The sequence below is a fragment of the Poecilia latipinna genome, unplaced genomic scaffold, assembly GCF_001443285.1.
Source record: "Poecilia latipinna isolate Pla-1442-1.1 unplaced genomic scaffold, P_latipinna-1.0 Scaffold411, whole genome shotgun sequence".
Lineage (NCBI taxonomy): Eukaryota > Metazoa > Chordata > Actinopteri > Cyprinodontiformes > Poeciliidae > Poecilia > Poecilia latipinna.
The window spans coordinates 15,913-29,517 of record NW_015113027.1 but is presented as its reverse complement, the minus strand read 5'-3'; the positions used below and the strand labels follow the sequence as shown (position 1 = coordinate 29,517).

Below are 13,605 nucleotides of genomic sequence, written 5' to 3'. Positions count from 1 at the left end.
AGATAGATAGATAGATAGATAGATAGATAGATAGATAGATAGATAGATAGATAGATAGATAGATAGAGGAGTAGCTGGAAAACATATTTTAGTGATATTTTAAAACAAAGACAAAAACATTATGGAGCTCATTGGAAATATGTTAGCCCTTTGGTGCAGTAAGCATCACTAAAACTTCAGTCTCTGTGTGTGTATTCAAGAGAACATAGATCCTTACTTTAACTTGCTTCCACTGTTTCCTAATTTAGCATTAAATCTCAGAAGCATAAAACGGTACGACTTTCTTTCACAGCTTGGACAAATCACAGCAGTTTGACCAACTGCTGTGCGAGGAAAGTAGCTACTGGCTGTCCTAAAAGTCGCTAAATGAAGTTATTACCTAAATTGCATAAGTGCCCATGTGTGTGTAATTGTAATGGACACAATAATAGAGGTTTTCTTTAATGTCGCAATTCCTTGTCCTTTATTCAGGGTTGAACTGGATCAACTGACCCAAAAAGACTCTGGTGGAGTTTCTTCTTTGTTGTTGTTGCTCTTGTTGATTACTATGAATAGTAACAATGCAATGTGCTTTCATGTCAAAGTTTCCAATAAGAGTAGAAAAACGGCACTTTTTCATGTATAAATAGTCACTGGAGCAGTTTGAATGTTTGTTAGATATGTCGACATAGTTGCCATGTTTCCAACATTGACACACAGACATGCCTCGACGTGTTTTCTGCAGAAAATATTGTTTTCTTATAAACAGCTGGACTGAACCAGTTGCTATTCTAGGGACTGATTGGGAAAAGATTCAATTTCACAGTTTGGTGATCCGATGGTTGCCGGTCTGGGCGGAACAAGTTGAAAATTGTACGATTTCGTTTATTTGTGTTTTTTATTTTCAAGGAGAAAACCAGGATATTTATATATTTATGAAGCTTTTTATAAACACCAATCTGAAATGTGAAACAAGCAGAAGGTCTTCTGAACTTGATCTCTCTGCCACCTCTTTGAACCTCCAACATTTCATAAACAGCCTCCTATTTTTTCCCCCCCATTTTATCCTCTGTTCTCGTATGAAGCGTGTTTCCAGCTAAAGTTCAATTCCTTTCAAATTTCCCCTAGGCTTTGCCAAAACCCCAACATTTACCTCACACACAGCTAAACGCATGTTGGTTTGATGGAGCTAAACAGAGTGAAGTGATAAAAAAGACTTCAGCCAAAATCTTTGAAATACGAAGCAGCGGTTGGGTTTCTGGACAGAGTAGACAGAGTGATGCATTTAAAAAAATAAAGTGCGTCTGTTCAAAGCCGTCCTTACCAGAGCAAACGCGGCTCGAGTAAAAGCAGCGAAGTTGCAGCAATAAAACCAAGAACTCTTCACTTTGGAAGACAAAACGTTAAATTTTAATTCCCAGGATGATTCAGAGAAATAAAAAAATAACTCATTCATTAGAAAACATTTTGAATATTCTAATCAAAGAGGTGAAAAAGATGTTTCTGGTAAGATTGGTTAGCCAAAAATTGTATTCAAGTAGCACTACTTACAAATGTTAGATCACAAAGAATAAAAGGTAGTGAAGCAAAGAATAATTAACCAAGAGTGAAAAGGTATTTGGTAAAAAGATTACAAAACTAACTATTTGATCATAATATCAGATTTATTTTGGTGGGGTGCCGGGGAGATTTATAAAATCAGACACAAATAAAAGCCAGTAAAACATAACTATCATTATAAAATAGATACAGACAGAAGACAATTACACATATTTATTGTTCACATTATTTTCAGTATGTATTAATTGTTATAATTGCTCAAATATTCCATTTAAAACATGTATTAATTATCTGGGCAATTGGGTGAATATATAGCAAGAACAAAAACATCATTAGTGCCAAAACAGCATCAGAGATCAGTGGATCCCTGCAGACACACGTCTGTTTGAAAGCTGAGATCTGAGCTACTCAACCTCTGGTTGCAGTAGATCAGCAGGCAACAGGGTCACAGCAGAGAGGAGAAATGGATCTGACAAAGCACTCCCCAACCTGACAGGCTCTGAAGCTGCGGCAGCGATCAGGTGGCTGCAGACAACAATGTGTGGGGAAAGGCAAGGTTAAAATAAATCCGAAGAGATCTGACAGGAGAATGAAAGTGAACAAAAACAAGAAGCAAAGAAACTAGAACACAAACAGGAACTACTGAGTAAAGCTCAAAAGCTAAGAATAAAATAGCCAAACTACTAGCTGGACCACAAACTAAAAACTGTAGAGATGAACAAATCTACGGTCTGACTAATCAGGACATAACCTGAGCAAAGGATTATTTTATTGATTTATATGTAATTAATTATATCTCCAGAGTGAACACCACTAAGTTAATATTTTGTAACAAGTTCAAGATTGTTCACCTCGGTTTATCTGAAACCTTAATCTCCCATCATCCTTTTTCCTGTAAAAGCTTCTTCACATTCTCCACAACATTTCTTCCCCTGAAAACAAGAGAAAAGAGGCCAAAAAAAAGAGCTGATGGAAAAGCTCTTCATTGTGAATATCATATAAATACCCAGAACTGGAAAACACAGAAAAGTGACTCCCACAATGAGAAAATTTGACTCCGGGATAAATTATTGAACTCACTTGTTAAAAGTCTATAAAGATTATCTGGAAACATTAAATCAAACTTTGGTTTGCACAAACTTTGTATGCAAACCAAAATGGAAGTCCTTAAGCACTTATTATTTCTTAGCGTCTCTGTCGTCGGAGTCTGTAAACGTTTTATTTATGACCGGTTGTTTGTTACAGACTGAAAACGGGAAAACATGGCGTTCTGCTTTCAACTTGACTGAGACTCTCTAGCTTGTGAAAAATTATATAATAAAAATGTAGTAAACTTTACTTTTCTTTCAAGACACTCATTTGCTCTTGCTTGATGTAGTTTTACATGAAACGAGACATTTTCTTGTTCTCTGTAGTTTGGTTGATTAAAACTGAAAAAATAATGAGCTGCAATTTTGTTCTGTTAGATTTCACTATTAGTTACACAAATGATTAGCAACAAAGACACACTGAGGGCAATTCTCTTTTTATCAGTTCAGAAATTTCACAAAGGCTGTTTTGTTTTTTTGAAAGATTTTATAATTACAGACCAATTTAGATCCTAGATATGTCAACAAAGCTTCATGTGAGGTGCATGAACTCAGACTGCCTTTTGCTCCACGCTCCCTGTGATCAGTAAGTGTGAACTCAAATGATCTGATCAAAACATATTTGTTGTGATCAGGTCAGTCGTTGTGAGTCTTGGCTTGTACATAATTTAAATGTGATAAATTATCACTAGAGATTCAAAGATGGGGGAAAAAAAAGGAAAAACGCAAAAGACCCTGAGAACGTTTATGAAAATGCCCGTCAAGATTCCTTTAAAAGATAAAGAGACTCCTTGGTTATGAGTCGAGATGCTGCAGGATTTTGTTCGATGTGTTAATCCTGGCACAGACGGACAGAAAGGAAAGAAATAGTCCAGAGCTGAGTTTGTTGAGGTAGAGTGCTGAAAAGATGAGAGATGACCCATCTTGGTGTGGACAAGTCGTTGGACAGCACTCTGTTTCTGTTTTAATATCTGCAATCTGAGCGTGTTTGAGTTGCTCACTGTTATATCTGGAAGAACTAACTACGTCCAATGATTTTGATTTTAGCAGCTTGTTTTAAATGACATGAACTGAAGCACGAAGAATTAATGTTAGCATGTGTGATTGAGTTTTGTTTAATAAAAAAATAAACGTTATTAGTCAGTGCTCTCCATGTGTACTGATTAAAGTTTTGGAAAAAACGAATCATATTCATTGTTGTTGCAAAATCTCAAACTGTAAAAGTAAAGTTGATGTTTGATTACTTTTATTCAGAGGAGAACAAAAACAATTCCTCAGTTTGTGATTTTTATTGTTTCTCACATATGAATAAAAATGATAAGACTTTCAATTGTTAATCAATAACCTTCCAGTGGAGAATGATGTGACACAAGGATCCATTTCTGAGTCACTCTTCACAATGGGAAACACAAGAGAACATGCCAGTGAAGTGAGTCAAATGTTTGATGATATTCATGAGTCAGGAATCTGCAGCAAGAAAATACTTCAACTCATCTGAACTTGAAAACATGGTTTTAAAAAGACAAACCAGTTTTCTTACATAAAACTTGCAAAATTATTTTTATCTGTAATTTTTGCTTAATTTATGAATTTCTTTAAAGATCAAAATGGGAGAAAAAAAACTAAACAAAAATATTCATAAAATAAGAAATTTAGTCACAAATTTCTTTGAAATAACTGAAAAAATGAATGTTTACAGTAGAGAACATAATTCAACGATATGTAGTAAATGTTTTATAGTGTCCATCAGAAAACTCTGGATCTCAGGAGATCTGTTAGTAAAGCTGAAGAGGAGTTTGCAAAAGTGGCGATCTGAAATCTTGACTCCAGGAAAATTACTGAGAAGCTGAGGTTCAATGTTTTGGGTCGAATGTTTTGGGTATCCTTTCACATAAAGTTTAGAAGGCAATTCTACCAAACACTACAGAAATTTATGCAAGCTTATGAATTCAAAGAGTGGTTTTTTTTTTAAAATCGTTCTTTCATTGTTCTGGCATTTTTTCACCTCAGATAGTAAAAATAGTGACATAATTTTGCTAATCGTTACTGACCTAAAAGAAGAAAAGTTTAGTCTGACTGAAAGCCAGAAAAAAAAAAAGAAAAAGTAGGCATATGTCATACATATGTTATGTAAATATCTCATTTACTCTATATTTAGGGTCAGAAAATAATAAAGCTGCAAGAAAAAGAGCCTGTGAGTGTGGGCACTGCACGAAGTGACTTGGTAGGGCAGAGAGAAGTAGAAGCAGCCGTTGTTTATACATTGGATCTTATTTTATTAGTCTGGGGGAAAGAGAACATCACTTATGGGCGTGTAAGTGTGTGTGTGCGTGTTAGCTGTACCAGGACCAGGTGACCCAGTTTGACCCGACCCAGCAAGGTCTCATAAAAGCAGCATTGAGGCTTGGAGGCCCAGCGACACAGCGCTGCTTTTGTTGCCCGGCCCAAGGTGTATTCCCCCTGGAGGTAACGAGGGGTGGGGGCGAGTAACACCCCAGCAAAAGGCAGAAACCTCTGCTTAGTGCGAGCGCTCAATAATTCGCAGTTTATTGGCAGAAATAAAATTGCTTCTATGTAAGTCTTTAACGGCTCCACTTTCTCCCTCCACCATTAAACACAATTAACTCTTTCTCCTATTAGTTTCCCATTTCATTAACTCCACGTCTCTCATCAGCTGGCCAGATGTTTAAAACGGCCTCCTGTTTCATTACTTTCCTGACAAGCCTCACCATCTTCCTCTTTCTTTCCAGCTCACTCTTTTTTCCCCCCTCATGTCAGTTTTTTTTTTTTATACATCTGGTTTTCATACCACATATTTTTGCTCTTTGAATTTTGATTGGTTAAAGAGTATTCTTGAAGTCGCTGCATCTGCAGTCGGATCCTCTGTCCTGTATTTACGGCTTCATTCTTCAAGGTCAATTGCCGCTGCCAATGGTCCTTCAGAGTGTGTGAACGTCGTGTGTCCCCCGCTGATCACCTGCCCACGAGCGCGATTTAAGTCGCAGAACATCTGTGCGCGCGGGCGACCCGCTTCTGCCTGCATGTCGGTTCTTGCATGTGTCTGCGTCCTGCCTTTAAAAAGAAGAGGCTTCTGCGTACGTATGATTGCAAAACGCAGCGGTTCCCAGCAAGCACATGTAATTACGTTTGAAATAACTGCATGCTTCGTCCGGCCTGAGCTTGGCGTTCTTTAATCGTCAAACACTGCAGCTCTTTGTGAAAACAGTTGTGGGGACTCTCCCCGACGGGGCCCTCGCAGTGAAGAAAAACCGCAGCGGAGCCAAGCCGCTACAGAAAATATGTCAATATGGGAAATATGACTTTAAAAACAACACTCTGGGAGCTGACTTTGTGGATTTTGGTGAGAAACTGCGCCGTGTACTGTAGGCGCTTTGGCGTGTGTGTGGGAAGACATGACGTGGACGGATTTTACTCTAATAATAGTCGCTTAGATGAAAGCAGAGGAGAGGAGTGAAATGTTCTCAGCGGCGATTAGGAACACGACTCGTCGTAATTCGGTTCAGTGAAAAGACACAACACGATGGAAATAAGTTGTTATATTTCGGCTTCTGGCCATTTAATCATACACCGGGAGCTGGCAGGCTTTTATTGTGGGGCCAAAAACAAAAATTGTCAGCAGTAGACTGCAATGAAGAATATTTACTACAAGCACGGACATAAAGATGCACTTCTTGTACTTTCTCATGGGACTGGATCCGTAGGACACCATCCTCAGCTGCTCTCTTAAAGGTGCAGCACGTAACTTTTATAGACAATATGTTTTGGCTAAAACTGCCACTATGTTGTGATAACATAACATGAGATAATGAGATAGGAGCTTGATTTTTCCCCCCCTAGATTTTCTTTTTTATATAGTAACAGTTAAAAAAATACATTTTTTTTTTAATTATAAAAGTTACATACTGCAGCTTTAAACCAACCATTTAACATTTAATAAACATTCGCTAACAAAAACTAAGATCTTTTTTAAACAACTAATTAGCAAGTAACTAGTTGTTATTTTACATTTATAAATAACTGAATATTTATTCATTGGCCATGAGGGAAAATATTATAGTGAGCAGAAAGCCAACACTCCTCATTTATCTGACCTACTACCACTAGTACCAGGGTGGAACACGGTGGTGGCAGTGGCATGATACGGGGACACATTTCCACGTCAGTGACAGGTAAGCAGATCAGGTCTGATAGAAAAATGGGCCCAGATAAAAGGGCAGAACTAGAAGAAAACGTTCTAACACTAACTTTATAGAGTGTGAATGTATAAATGCACACCACACTTTTCAAATATTCATCTGTGAAATAATTTCAGAACTTAGATTTATCAAAATATACAATGCACCTTTAATTAAATTAAAGTTGGATTTTAATGAAAGTAATTACAGTAAAGTTGTACGTGAAATAACAAACACTTTGACAGCAACCACCTGACAACTCCACTGCTGCTATAAATTCTTGGTGAATTCATCGTAGTGCGGGTGTGATTTTCTTTACATTTGAAGTTCATGGGGTGTGAATACTTACTCGAGACACTGTGGGTTTCATTAGGATGCTTTCCTGCTGGACTTACAGTAACACCTTGAATAGAAGTAGGATTCCTCACAGAAAATTACTTTGAACCAGAATTCTCCAGTCATTTTGCTTCTTGCACAACTTCAGATCAACACATCCAAAAGTATTGATGCTGCTGTGTAAATCTCGCCTACCTGCTGCCAGTTTTGAGCAAAGCTCTGCACTGGTGGCTCCTGAGGAATTTGTCCCTCTTTGCCTAAATTTTTAAGCTTTCCTTAGTGATTAGTTTAAACTGTGAGGCAAATGGCATTAAGTGATATGTCATTTGTTAATTATAGTCATGTTTTGTTTTGTTTTTTTGAACAGCTATCCAATAGGTTTTACATCTGTACTCAGTCTGAGATCAAGCCTCAATCAGAGCTGTCAGGGTTAGTGGAGTTTACTGTTTGTGTGAGTCTAATCTGTCACTAAAGTCAAAAGATTTATGTTTTCGCCTGCACCCATGCACAGACAAGAGAATGTGACCTAATTTTGAAAGAATAGTTTGTTTGTTTGCTTGCTTTTTTAATTCAGTAAAATTTATTTTGTTTATTTGAAATGCAACTCGGAGTTATTGAAAGTAAGACATGTGTAGAGCCATTATTCTCTCACACTGCCTCTTATCCACCCTGGGTGTTTGATTCCCATGCAGACCCAAAACAACAAGACATTCTTTGGCCAAGCTGTATTTACCACAGATTCACCACAGAGAGCTTAACCCCACCCACTCATAAATTCACTGAAGGGGGGCAGGAGTTACAGAGAAAGATGAAGGAAGTGCTGCACATTAAGCATTTCTGACAGAGTTATAAGCCACAATGTGACTCCTGGGAAACAAACAAAGGAAGATTTAGGAGCAGATGTTCTCATCAGAAAGTTGTCAGCAAAGCAGATGAGGCTGGGCCTGTGTTTGGTGCGAGAATGCTAAGATAATGTGTGTTTGTTCTAGCGAAGGGTTAAAACTGCCCAAGTTGCGGCTGACTGTTTGTGGGCTGGCTGACTGGATTCAGGCTGGCAAATGAAACAGAGAGAGCCTTTATGATACACTTCTGCTGATTGAAATCATATGGTATGCCTGAAATTACTTTACTAGTCGAAAGATTAAAAAAAAAGGCAACGCAACATTGCCCCCACCGTTCCCGCCTGATCTTCTGACTCGTCTTCTTTGTTTTGTTCTTAATCTTCTTTGTTTTCGTTTTTCTCTTTTAATATTTCAGCGATGCCTCCAGCCCCGTTCCCAGATATCCTTCATAATCTCTTTCACGTGTGAATTACTGAGATTTATTCTACATATCGTCAGTGTTTTACGGTTTACATTAGTGTGATTTTAACTTGAACCGACTGCCACACAATTTATGATGCTGAGTACGCATCTCTTGGCTGTTTCTTTGTTCAGTGACTGAAGTTTGGACTGAAACTTTCTCTAATCATTTTAGAGCTTTATGTTTTATTTGACTTAACATACACTGCTGCAGTTCCTAATAAAGCTCAGCTATTCTTCATCTAAATCTAATATAAACTGAAACTACTGTTAAATGAATGAATGGGGAATTTTAACATAGATAACTCCACAAAAACATTGCTGATCCATTTTCAGGTGGAAATAATGACACAATATGTTTTGAATTCAAGGAGTAGCCAGGAAAAATACTCATGATTATTATTATCATTTTTTTTTGCATCACTAAAATAGCTACTTACTTATACCAGTTATTTATTATCTATTGCATTTGATAAACATTTCACATTTTATCTTGAGTCCTCCAGAAATGAACCTTCTGGCTCATTTGCTTCTTTCCCTGCAGCATTCGGACCTGGACAGGACTTTGCTTCCCGCCTCCCTCCTCAGCATCGCCGCGGCCGGACAGAAGAGCAGCCAGCAGCTGAGCGGGGCTGAATGGCACTACCCCGATTCAAAGTCACCAAACGTCCCTGACAAAGAAGCTAAAGAGGAAGACAAAGGAAACAAAAAACAACAAAAAACAAGATGAATAAGCAGCCACACTTTTTCACAATGGCAACGAACAGAGAGCACCAAATGCGTCACATGACGGGATTCTCTCGTGCCATGTACCCCTTCACCTTTAACTCCATGAGGGGTCACTCGCCCTTTGACCTGCTGGCCAGCAGTCACCTGTTTGGACGCTTTGGAGCGGACCTTCCCAAAGAGATGGCTGCGTTGTGTAAGTAGAAACATAACTCATCTGGTCTTCCACACCAACGTTTTAGCAGTTTTATTTCTGCTGCAGGCATAAATAAAACTGCTATCTAACTAGCAAACCATGGTTAGATATGGTGATGGCAGCAGCATGCTGAGGGGAAGGAGAGTGAAGCTGGACAGAGTTGATAAGAAGAATTAAAAATGATAGAGGCTGAAAAAGACGTCAGACTTGGGGAGATGATCATGTTCCTGCGGGACAAACACAATATGTTTAAATCAAAGTTTATTTATTTATTTGCTAGAACGGTCCAACCAAAGTCCAGGTCGTCTAATATGATTAACCTTGAGATATTCTGCAACAAAGAATGGAAAAACCTTTCTCAGCATGTTCAAAGCTGGTAGGATAATAACCCAAAAAGACTTGTAACTATAATTGAAGCAAAAAGTTAATTTTTTGTTTTCCTTCAATCCCACACTTATGTTTATTTGTAAAATAACAGCAACAAAAACAGTTGTAAATCAAATTGTGAACTCCACAAAGACAAGCGCCTGACCAGAGTTAAACATCAAGGACCTTCATTCTGTGAAGCATCAACTTTTGAATAAAACACAAATCCTTTTCCTTCCACTTAACTTTACCACTTTTAGTCCTAATAAAACAAAGTGAAATCTGCAGTTTTAATGCGGCAAAATGTGGAAAAATTCAAAGAGATGTGAATACTTTTTGCAAGTACATCACATTGGATTTTAATATGTAACACTAGAGTATCTGTATGCAGCACTTTGGAGTTCACTGTAAGATGTTCAAATGGAGGAAGGCAAAGTCGGGACGCAAGAAAATCAATTTCTTTTTCCACGCACATGACGAGCCTGCGTGTCGAATGTGGGTCCCCTGACCGGCTATTTGGGGTGCAGAACAGAGGAAACTCAGGGGCCTCGGGGCAAATGTGTGACTCTAGTAACGCATTTAATCAGGAAGAGGAGAGGAGAGGAGAGGAGAGGAGAGGAGAGGAGAGGAGAGGAGAGATTTTTCCATGCGGTAAACCAGACAGATGGCAGTAAGAAGGCAGGCTGGAAAAACAGTCAACATAATGTGGTCCCTGTTTGTAATTTTCTGCTTTCCATGGCAGTGCTCCAGCTCTTTATATTTGAACCAGGACTCTCCTCAAGCAGGAAAGTTTAGGCAGATGACAGAGTTTCTCATTTTGTTCTGCACATGGAATTCCCTTTCTACCACAGGGGGCGCTGTTGCACTTCACATTGGCGATTTATTTTCTTAAACTGAGGACATGAAATAATGAAAATACGGTCAGTTTGATGGTGAAAAACATTAAGATTGATTTTGCATCTTAATGGAAAGTCTGTGTTGTCTTTAGGGCAACACGTGTGTTATTCATGGGCATGAATATTAAAATTAAACTCTGTCCTACAGATAACATAAAGAAAAGATAATTTTTCTGGACACAGTTTAAAAAGAGATTTATTTCTTAACAATTGTATCCTAGTAGCTCTACAATAGATCTTTAAAAAAAGGTTAAAATCCACAATTATTCGTTGGTATATGAAATTTTTGGGACTCAGATTGATCGCTGCAGGGCCAGATCTCGAGTTTTCTGGGCTCAGGTTCAGACTCACTGAGACCTTTGGGGGTCTGCACTGGTCAATCTTCCATTCTGACCAGTGCAGCACCAGTCCCATAATAATTTTTCCTATAGCATGATGCTACCCGTATCACGGTTTACCCAATGAACAGTAACAATGAATCTACATCTGAAGACTTTCATATTTACTTTCAGAATAAATTATATGATAATATCTGAGTTTTAGATTTAAACCGACACAGGTTTAAAACAAAAAATCCTGGTCTCTGCAGCTCCTCCAGAGAGATCAAAAGTCCTTTGGCTGCTTCTCTTACAAGTGTTCCTCCTTGTCCCCTCTGTCAGATTAGGTGGATCACTGTGCATTTTCTCTGCCTAACTCAAATAAAATACATTTGTCGGTGTCACTAACTACAGACACGTTTCACTGATTGGTAGAAAGCCACACTGACTGACTGGAGCCCACATGGTCACTGTGGCTCCCTGGTTTCCTTTCTCATTCCTTTTTTCTTACTAACAGTCCTCGTGTTTCATTTTCTTAGAGAGTTAGATCCAGGAGGATTACTGGCATCTGTAAACTTTTTCCATTTCTCAGTGGAACGTCTAAATTTAGATCCTCAACCCCCTGGCGAAACAAAGTATAATGAGGCTTATATTTAAAAAAAAAATAAAAATAAAAACAGCTGCCATCTAAGGAGAGTTTAAAACATACAAACAAGGAAAACATTTAAGTTATGGCAAAAAGAAACAATACATAGTAATAACATAATAAAGTTGGCTCTGTAAACTAAGTTTTCTTCAAACTGACGTGTGGTTAGAGAGGCTCCCCTGCTGTCAGTCACATATCAGCTGCACAGATAGCGGTGCGAGTCCGGCAGTGTGTGTACGACATGTTGATTGAGCTGCTCTAATCTGCTGATCTGAACTCTTTCTCTGGAGTCCTTCTGGAGGAGGGCTGGGGCTCCTGCAGGCTACATGCTCTCAGTGTCTGATTACATCTTTCAGATGTTGCCTCAGGGGCTTTTACTGATGCTCAGGCAGAGATAGAAGGAGAAAGGGGCAACATTTAAACAGATAAAGTGTCACATGTAGAAAAGAGAGGCTCCTGGTATGAAACAAACCAAATATTAATTAAATGGTATGTACTCTCTGTAACTTCTTGGATGAAATCTATAAGTTTTCTAGATTTTCTGCAAACAATGCATTTTTCACTCAGGTTATCTTTATCTGATGTTTGGATTTGTTGGGTGGTCTGAAACATGTAAATGTAACCAAGAAAAAAAAAGGAAAATACTTGAAATCTGTGTGGGAAAAGTTGTTGTTTTTTTCACAACTTTATATGCAAACGGATTTATGTGTCAAACAAAATGCAACATGAGGCTTATTATCCAGAATAAAATCTTCCTTTGGGACCTACAAATCAGTGAATGTTTGAACAGAAAAAAAAAAAACATGTTTTCTCAATTATTTTTAGACAAAAACTTTCATCAGTCCAACTTCTTAAATGACATTTTGTAATATTGCCAATAAGCAAAATAAACTTTTCTGTTGTTTTCAAGTCTTAACCCTCATTATACATGCATAAATCTAGTTGATCTATAAATATTTATACTCTTATAATACATTTATTTTTTTCTTTCCAGTTCATAGTTATTCATGGTTAATGTTGGATTAAAATGGTCACAAATAATGATACCAGAATCTGGTAGTAAATATTGGAATGAACCAACTTAGTACAATGTCTTTATGTGTGAAACAAGGAATTAATTATTATTATTATTATTTTTTTAACAAATACAGAGGTTAAACAAAGTTCTCCCCAGCTGACAGCAATGTGAATATCACAAGTCACCAAAAACCAACTTTGTAAAAAATTATGAGGATATTTATTGGATTGTCTGGTAAATATGAGTAAAATGCCTACGATTAAATTCATCTGTTGTTCAAATAGCACAATCTCACACTGAAAGTTTAAGAACAATAAAACCTTTCACCAGAGTACATTTATTTTAAACATGTTTTGTCTTTCTCTTAAAAAAAAAAAAAAAAGCTATGTTGAATTCTTTTAAATTTCTTTAAAATAAATGTAACCAAAGCTATTAATAGTCTAGTTCTTTAAGGGGATTCAAGCGTCCAGGAACTCTTAAGTAGTCACTTGTGACTTTTGGTTTCCCTGGGGTATGAATATGGGACGGCACAGCCACCCAGCTCCTCTCAACCACACCCGAAATGCAAAAGACGAGACAACATGACATTAAAATGAGGCAGACGAGTGTTTGTCTCTGACAGTGAGGACATGGATACAGGCACATTTGGTTAGAGCAACAATTAAACATTTTAATCACAAACAAAGTCTTTTTTCTGAGGAAAAGGTCAAATAAATTTTCTAAATCTAACTGTTAGAGACAGAGCGCGACCTTAGCATCACCAGGTTTCTACTCTGTTACATTCATTTGAATGTTTTCAGAAATACTTATTAATCTGATAGAGATTAAGTCGTTTTAAATCACTTGTAAAGGAGACACTTGGCTTTCACATATAAGGAGATATCTAAGGACTCACTCGTCCATTACATCACATCTGCAGCCATTCACAACACTGATTTCAGGGATTACAGCCAGCAGGGAGATGTGAGCCAGAGGAGCTA

At 37.7% G+C, this 13,605-nt stretch overlaps 1 long non-coding RNA gene across 1 annotated transcript in view; it reads left to right on the top strand.

The window, feature by feature from the left end:
- Positions 1–9,172, top strand: part of LOC106950598 (uncharacterized) — a 24,282-nt gene extending 15,110 nt beyond the window's left edge. Inside the window, exon 2 of the long non-coding RNA XR_001425646.1 lies at positions 9,005–9,172. This is a non-coding gene — a long non-coding RNA (uncharacterized LOC106950598). The remainder of the gene's footprint in view (positions 1–9,004) is intronic.
- The last annotated feature ends 4,433 nt before the right edge of the window (positions 9,173–13,605 follow it).